This window comes from Gekko japonicus, unplaced genomic scaffold (genome assembly GCF_001447785.1).
Source record: "Gekko japonicus isolate JY-2015 unplaced genomic scaffold, Gekko_japonicus_V1.1 scaffold1701, whole genome shotgun sequence".
Taxonomy (NCBI): domain Eukaryota; kingdom Metazoa; phylum Chordata; class Lepidosauria; order Squamata; family Gekkonidae; genus Gekko; species Gekko japonicus.
In genome coordinates, this window is record NW_015167586.1 from 201,142 (window position 1) to 209,282 (window position 8,141).

General features: G+C 45.7%; 1 pseudogene; it reads right to left on the bottom strand.

The window, feature by feature from the left end:
• Positions 1-6,535: 6,535 nt before the first annotated feature.
• LOC107112727 lies at positions 6,536-6,928 on the bottom strand (annotated as a pseudogene).
• Positions 6,929-8,141: the final 1,213 nt, after the last annotated feature.

The following is an 8,141-nucleotide window of genomic DNA, read 5'->3' on the forward strand; positions in this document are numbered from 1 at the left end:
AGCCGCACCAAAATAGAGACGCCGCGGCGGGATCCCACAGATCCCTGAGCCGCAGCGCCGTTGCTCCCCGGCACGATCAGATGCCAGGGAGGAAGTGACAGTCGGGAGGGGGAGGCTGCCTGAGCATGCGCAGTTCGGCCAGGAGCCGGGGATGCGCCAGCGGAAAGACGCGCCGGCGATCCCACGGCCGGCATTGATGCAGCCTTTCGGAAAGAACCATCTACTTTTTTTGCTGTGGGGTTTGGGCGGAAGGGGCGGATCGGGAACGGGCGTGCAACGTTTCCCAGATGTTGCGGTGGGATAGCGCCCCCGTTTGCTGCAACCCCGATCCGTCCCTCTCCCGGCCCAAAACCTCTCATATGACCGGGGCCAAAGACACACATCCATCGTTTTATGGCACCACCATAGCGTAAAAACATAGAATCATAGAGACCATAGAGCTAGAAAGGACCTCAAGAGTCATCTAGTCCAACCTTCTGCCCAATGCAGGAAATTCACAGCTACCCCCCCTCCCCCAGTGATCCCTGCTATATGCCCAGAGGAAGGCAAAAAACCTCCAGTATCCCTGGGCTTTCCTGCAGTATCATTTCCTGCAGGAGCTCACAGGAGTGGAGCTCTGGCAATAAAGAGCCCAGGGGGCAGGCACATGCAACAAGCCCCACCCCCTGCTCCCAGCAGCCCTCAGTCAGAGCAAGGAGCAGCCAGGTAAGCTGCAGGGGGGGGGGGCCCACCCCAAAACAGTCCAGTGGCACCTTTAAGACCAAGTTTTATTCAGGTACAAGCTCTCCCTCCAGCGCGAAGAGACAACCGCCACTTGCCCCCCCCCCCCGTAGCTAGCAATCCAAAACAGTCCAGTGGGTGTTGCCTTCTGACACAGTTCCGGTGATGTCAGGGGGTGTGGGATATGCTAATGAGTTATGCTAATGAGCTCCTGCACCTCTTTTTCTACGAAATGACCCCTGCCTGGACCAATCTGCATATTGACTGGAGTGGGTTTAGGGCTGCCATCTCTGGGTTGGGAAATACCTGGAGATTTTGGGAATGGGGCCTGAGAAGCCCTACAAAACTTGGGGGCAGCATACCTGAAGCCCTGCCTGATCCCTTATGAGCCCCTCTGACCCCTGAGGTCATCTTCAGAGGCCCTGCTTCAGGTGCCCCTGCCTTCTGAGATTAGGCCCAGAAGACAGCCTTCTTGGTTGGGCCACCAACACTCCAGAACTCTCTCCAAAGGGAGACTTGCCTCATCCCCTTCCGTTGCCATCTTCTCCCAAGTGGGTGAAGTCCTTTTTGTTTCTTCTGGCATTCCCACAGAGATCTCTCCTTCCTCCCCTGCTTTTAGTTGCTGCTTTTATGTATTTGTATTTTAACTTGATGGAGCTGCGGTGGCTCAAGGGGTTAAGACGCTGAACTGCAGGCTGTGGAAGGTCGGTAGTTCAGCAGTTCGAGACCCGGGTGCTGCAAGACGGAGTGAGCTCCCGTCTCTAGTTCCAGCTCCGGCCAACCTAGCAGTTCGAAAGCAAGACATTGCAAGTAGATAAATAGGTACCACTTCGGTGGGAATGTAACAGCGTTCCGTGCGCCTTGGTGTTTAGTCATGCCGGCCACATGACCACGGAAATGTCTTCGGACAGCTCTGGCTCTTCGGCAGCCCTAGAGTTGGACTCGACTGGCTTTCGAGCAAGGGAACCTTTACCTTTTTATTTTAACTTGGTTCTAATCATCTGAAAGATGTGGTTTTGATTGGTTTTCAAGATGTGTTTTTTTTTTTTAATTGTGTATGTTTTAAATGTATGCATCTGCACAGTGTAAACCTGCAGAACTCTTCCCAGAGGTCAGGGGCCAGCAGGAGGAGGAGGTGGACTGGTCTGCAGCTTGTTGCAGTCATTTTGCTTAGCACTTGGTGGATAAGATCTCTCGCATCCATTCTGACTTGGACTCTGCATTAGCAAGAACAGCATCCATCTATAGTAACTGTCTTGTATGGCAACTTTTCTAGACTCATGGTCTGTATCTGCTAGGTATTACAGCTATTTTCCATGTATGTGTTCCAGTTTAATTTTTAGTGATGAAGTTTCTTTTCTGTTTAAGAAAGCAGAGTGTGATTCACCTCCTAACCATTGCTCTTATAAGCTAAGAACTCTGTGTCAAAGTAATTGCTCAGTGGCAGCCTTACCAGGGTTCCCCAAGGCACTGGTTACGAGACAGGATGGATTTTATAACTTGGGGTTGGTGGCACTAAGAGAAATGTGCTTTTACATGGAGGCAATCACGCAACATGCATGTGGGGATTGTGACACTGGTGCTGAACTTTAAAGCCCTGTATGCCCTGTATGCCCTGGGACCAAAATGCCTTAAGGACCACCTTCACCCATATGAACCTACGTGCTCCCCCAGTCCTCTTTGGAGGCCCTGCTTTGGTAGCCCCTGCCATCTGAGGCTGGATGGGTGGCAACCTGAGAAAGGACCTTCCCATCATGAGACCAAAACTTTGGAACTCCGTGTTGTGGAATTAGGGCCTGGATTGAGCCTCAGTCCTCTCTTAAACTTGTAGGAAGGGCCCCGAGTTCAAATGATTTTTTATTGATTATTGCTATTTTAAAAAAGGCTTTGGGAAGAAATTCTCTGGGAATCTCCTGGAAGGGTTGACAACCTGTTTTAGAACACTAGACACTACTGTATAATGCCAAATTATGTAAATCATTTTAATTGACATGTTTTTCTAGCCCTTAGTTTCAAAGAGAAAAGGAGTGTTTATGATGTAACCTTTAATTGGGGAATTATTGCAGGTGTTTTGCCCATTAATTCAGCCAACTTTTAAGTGTCTGAAGATTTATTATGAAAATCCTGCTACTGCAAAAGAGGTTTGTTCTTTGAATCGCAGGTGTTTTGCTTACTCTGCCAATTACCCAGGTCAAGCTGACCTGGCTGGCGAAGCCAGAGAGTAGGGTTAAGTGAAGTGCAGTTATATTCTCTATATTACATTTTCCTGAGTACCATATAGCAACTCTGAATGTCTATAGCTGACAATGAAAGCCTATAATTAAGATGCAGTGGTTTCTGAGTTTTAGTAAATAAGGGAAACCCAGGCTATGTTACTTCTTAAGATGGGGATGTTGAATCATAAAGAAGAAAAGACACTGTTTGCATTTTTAACTGGAATAACAGAAAGCTTTGCTTGCTAGTAATGCTAACTGGGGAGGCTTGCGATCACTGCCAATTGTTCTCTCTTTTATTTCAGAGCCAAATTGGAGTAAAATAATGCTAGTATATATTGTAACAGAGAGAAATCTCTTCTCTTGATCTAAATGCTTTGTTTGTAACACTTTTAAATATAGATTATGGTATAAAATGTTTGTAAAAAGCAAATATTCTTTATTAACTGTAAGCTTTGTTGTAGAAAGGTATTAAGTTTAAGGCAACCAGACTGTTTGCTGGAAAAGAAATCATTATACACAAGCAGGTGTGTGTGGACCCTTGCCAACAGGAGTACATAAATCATGAATAAGTAGAAAGAAACTGAGTTGAAAAGGCTAATGAGGGGAGATGTTCTGAAGTGTGTCTTTTGAAGTTTTAGGGAAGTACCCAGCTACTAAGTTCATCCAAGAACAAAACTCATTAATCATGACCCTTGGCATCAATTTAAAAGGGTCAATTGGGATGTACAGAATATTGTATTGTAGAACAGTGTCTCCTACAGGCTGAACTGAGCTATATGTTTTACAAATTATAAACTTCCATTTTAACAGAACAAGCTTTATGAAATGACCAGAAAATATTTTGTAAAATATTCTGATAAGCCAAAATGAAAACTAATAAATAGAATCAATGCATCTATAAGAGCTTTATGCCACAAGCTATTTTATAATACTAAAAGAATTCATGTAAAGAGTTTAATGCTTTAGAATGTCATTGTAATGGTATGTTTTCCTATTTTGTATACCTGTTAGTGAAAATAAGTTTATAAAATGCTTTAAGATACTTTTATATGTATGTATTAAGTGTAAAGAAAAACCAAGTTTATTGAACTTTGTACTTGAACTGACAGTTAATACTGGGAATGAACTGAGTCTGAAAGTTTGGTCAAAGGTAACAGAAGTCTGGGGAAAAGGCCAAAAAAGTGTAAACAAGACTGTAAATCAAAATAATGAGCTGCACCTGCATTGTAAGAGTAGAGACTCAGCCAACTAACATCCTGTGTGTCGAATATGTGATTGATGACTGGCCAGACAAAGAAATCTGAACTGGGCATGTCTAAATTATGTCAGTGATGATTTAAAGTGAGGAGGAGCAAGCAGAGCATATAAGCAAGCTCCTGGCTGTAACAAATTGAACATCCACGATTCTGTGAGGTGTTCCTTATTCGAATAAATACTTCTTATTACCCTTAACTGCCTGGATGATTGTTTTCACTGTGTGTTTTATTGGCTAGCCACACAAGTCAAAGAACCATAACACCCTTTGAGCATTGGCAACAAACCTATGATACTTTAGTTTTTATAGTAAGTAGCCTCTATAGTTGAGTCTTTGGTTCGGTTTCCCAGGAAGTTTCAGAACTCTGCTGGTGCTGTGGCCTTCTGGTACTGATAACTCTGTACATGATCCTTGCATTAGAGGATGTTTATACATTCCAGAAGTTAGTGGTGTCACTATCAGAATCAAAATGGATAGGGTGTCTGAATCAAGATTCTTTGACTCTCCATGACTTTCTGTGAGCTTTCTGACCCAGAGATAGAAAGAAGGGGATGGATTTGGGTTGGTACATCGGTTCAGTTCTAGTCAGTTCTAGTTTGGCCTGCATCACATCCATGGTAGTCCTATATGACAGGTATGTCAGTAGGTACGTTAGCAGCTATAGGTCCAAGAAAGATATATACCTCTGGTTTTACTAATGGCAGGGGATGGCCATCAACAGCTCTATGTGAGACCTAATTTCCTAGAATGTTATGGGTTGGGTGGCGGCTACAAGCATGGACGGCTTCAAAAGGGAATTAGATAGGCATATGGAGCAGAGGTCCATCGGTGGCTATTAGCCACAAGGTATAGATAGGGGCTCTGGGGCAAGTGATGCTCTGTCTTCTTGGTGCTTGGGGGGGGTCAACAGTGGGAGGGCTTCTAATGTTCTGGCCCCAATGGTGGACCTCCTGATGGCACCTGGTATTTTTGGCCACTGTGTGACAGAGTGTTGGACTAGATGGGCCTTTGGCCTGATCCAACACTGTCGTCTCTTATGTTCTTATGTTGGGTCAATAGACTGAAATATGATACAACTCTAAACATTTTAAAGAGTTATAATATTATATTGGTACAAGAAACCTGGCGACCTGATTCTATTTTCCTTAATGGATATAAAGCCTATGATTTGGGTGCACTGAAAGCTAATTCCCCACTTCTTGGGTCTAGTTTGGGTAACAGTTTAATGGTGGAGAATGCCGACAGTCATGTGTCTTTAAGTCTTGTGTATTTGGCCAACACACATATCGTGAAGGTACATACGTAGGGGGTCGATCCCAGAGTAATATTCCTGAATTTGTGTTAAGTGTGCATGTGTCTGCGACGGAGCAAGTGAGTCCCATGCAAATGGAACCAAGGAGGCTTTCACTTTCTGACTTTTCTCCTTCCCTCTTTATTCCTTGTTGCATGCTGCTCTAATCAGCTCATTAATCAGCAGATTCCACCACCACCACCCGTCCTTGGGTCCAGTTCGGGTAACACTTGGTGGTTCACCATCCCAGTACTGATCTTGCCTAGTTTCTAAGAACTGTTGAGTTTGGGCTATACCATACCAATCCACATCCTGAAGGGAGATTAAAGGTAAAGGTAAAGGTTCCCTTGCTCGAAAGCCAGTCGAATCCGACTCTAGGGTTGCGGTGCTCATCTCCGTTTCAAAGCCGAAGAGCCAGCGCTGTCCGAAGACGTTTCCGTGGTCATGTGGCCGGCATGACTAAACACCAAGGCACATGGAACGCTGTGACCTTCCCACTGAAGTGGTACCTATTTATCTACTTGCAATGTCTTGCTTTCGAACTGCTAGGTTGGCAGGAGCTGGAACTAGAGATGGGAGCTCACTCCATCTTGCAGCACCTGGGTCTCGAACTGCTGAACTACCGACCTTCCACAGCCTGAGGTTCAGCGTCTTAACCACTTGAGCCACCGCAGCTCCCATGAGGGGAGATTACATAACCAAAAAAGGATACGATTACAGCTGTGTAGATACTACCACTCCAGTTCACAAACCGCAGTTGAGGTGGTTCTGGCAAAGCTGTGCCTCACATTGCACACTGGGGCTCACATGCAATTATGTCCTTCCATGCAGTAAGAAAAATATTCCACATATAGAAAACTGACATATCGTTAAGAAAGTTAGGCCAGATCCCTTCTTTTGATGTGTTGTTTATTGATTGCAGTGTGAAGTAAAAAACATGTGAAACCCGTTTGTCACTTTATCTGCCGAGAGAATTCGTTCACTTTCACAATATGGCATATTGTCCTCACTCTCCTTCATAGACTTTGTACCAGGAACCTGCTCGTCACTTTTTTAAAAGGCAAGTAAAAGTTTAACTTTTATTAAAACAGATGCATCAGCAATAGTAACTTCAGTTCCTATACCAGGCTCAATACTGATGGAAGTTACCCGCTTGACAATCTCTGACAGACTGTGCAAAATGATAAGAAGTTTATGAATATGCATCAGGAAATAACCCCAAGTCTTCGAACGTTCACTACATGGTGTTTTCTGGGTAGTGACTCACAGGGTCTTGGTAGGCATGCAAACGGGTCCTTTCACTTCTAGTTTTCTTTCGCACCTCTCATCAGATCTGCACAGACGTTTCTGAAGTGATTCTACACTACGACTAGTTAAGGTAAATCTGATTCGGCGAACTGCCACTTCCTGTACTACAGGTGCCTTGCTAGTAACTTTAAATGCCATGGTTACCTTGAAGCCTTACTGACCAACTTATTCCAGAGCGAGCGAGGCAGGCCCAAGGAACAGCGGTGAGTCCGGATAGCACAACACCCCCCCAGACATGAGCGTAGGCAGAGAAAAAGCTACCCGCTCATCATTTTATGTAAGTGTAGGAGATTAGCGCTTCCCTGTGTTTGTGCTACATCACTGATATCTTGGTGAGGGAAGTAAAATGGATTGTCAGTGAAAGGATTATTTGTAGTTCGTGTGAACTCTGCTGCACGGAATGAGAACAAAGTTGCACAAGAACAGGATCAGAGGGAGGTGGGTGCAAACATTCAGGTTTTACCTCAGATCTCTGAGCTACACAGGTGACCAATGGGGGGGGGGGGCAAGGAGGCAGCAGACTGCCAGCCACATGGAAAACAATTGGGGGGAACACATTTCCCCCCTTTTTTACCCCTTTAGGGGTCATGTTTCTCAGAAGTCACTGGAAGAAATGCACTCCCCTTATTTGGGGTTTCTTGGTGCAGGGGTTTGGCCTGGGCATTGAATTGGGGGGGGGCATACCCTTGAACAGGGGGGCCTTGAATCACTTCAAGGTACGCGTCTTTGGCAAGGAAACCTTAACAGATAGAAGGACTGTCTTACCGAATGAATTTCTGTTCTTCTGTTTGGTCTTTCAGGGGAGCTTCCATTGCCTAACACTGAGTCCCTGCTGTCTGTGCCAGCAAAACTGAGCCACCCACCCTTGCTTGCTGCTCTAGGTGCCTCGCTTTCTTTCCCCCCATACTCATGCTTTTAGTTATGCTACTAGCTTATGCAGGGGTCATTTTGTAGAAAAAGTGGTGCAGGAGCTCATTAGCATAGCTCATTAGCATGACTTATTTGCATATGCCACACCTCCTGACATCACTGGAAGTGTGTCAGAAGGCAACACCCACAACTCAGGTTCCACTGGACTGTTTTGGATTGCTAGCTATTGGGGGGGGGGATGTGCAGAGCTTGTACCTGAATAAAACTTGGTCTTAAAGGTGCCACTGGACTGTTTCGGACCAGGGGGGCGGGCTCTGCAACTGACCTGCCTGCTTCTTGCTCCTCTTGGCCCGACTGAGGGCTGCTGGGAGCTGGGGGCGGGGCTTGTTGCATGTGCCCGCCCCCTGGGCTCCTTACTACCAGAGCTCTGCTCCTGTGCGCTCCCGCAGGAAATGACCCCTGGTAGTAATGAAGGAGTGTG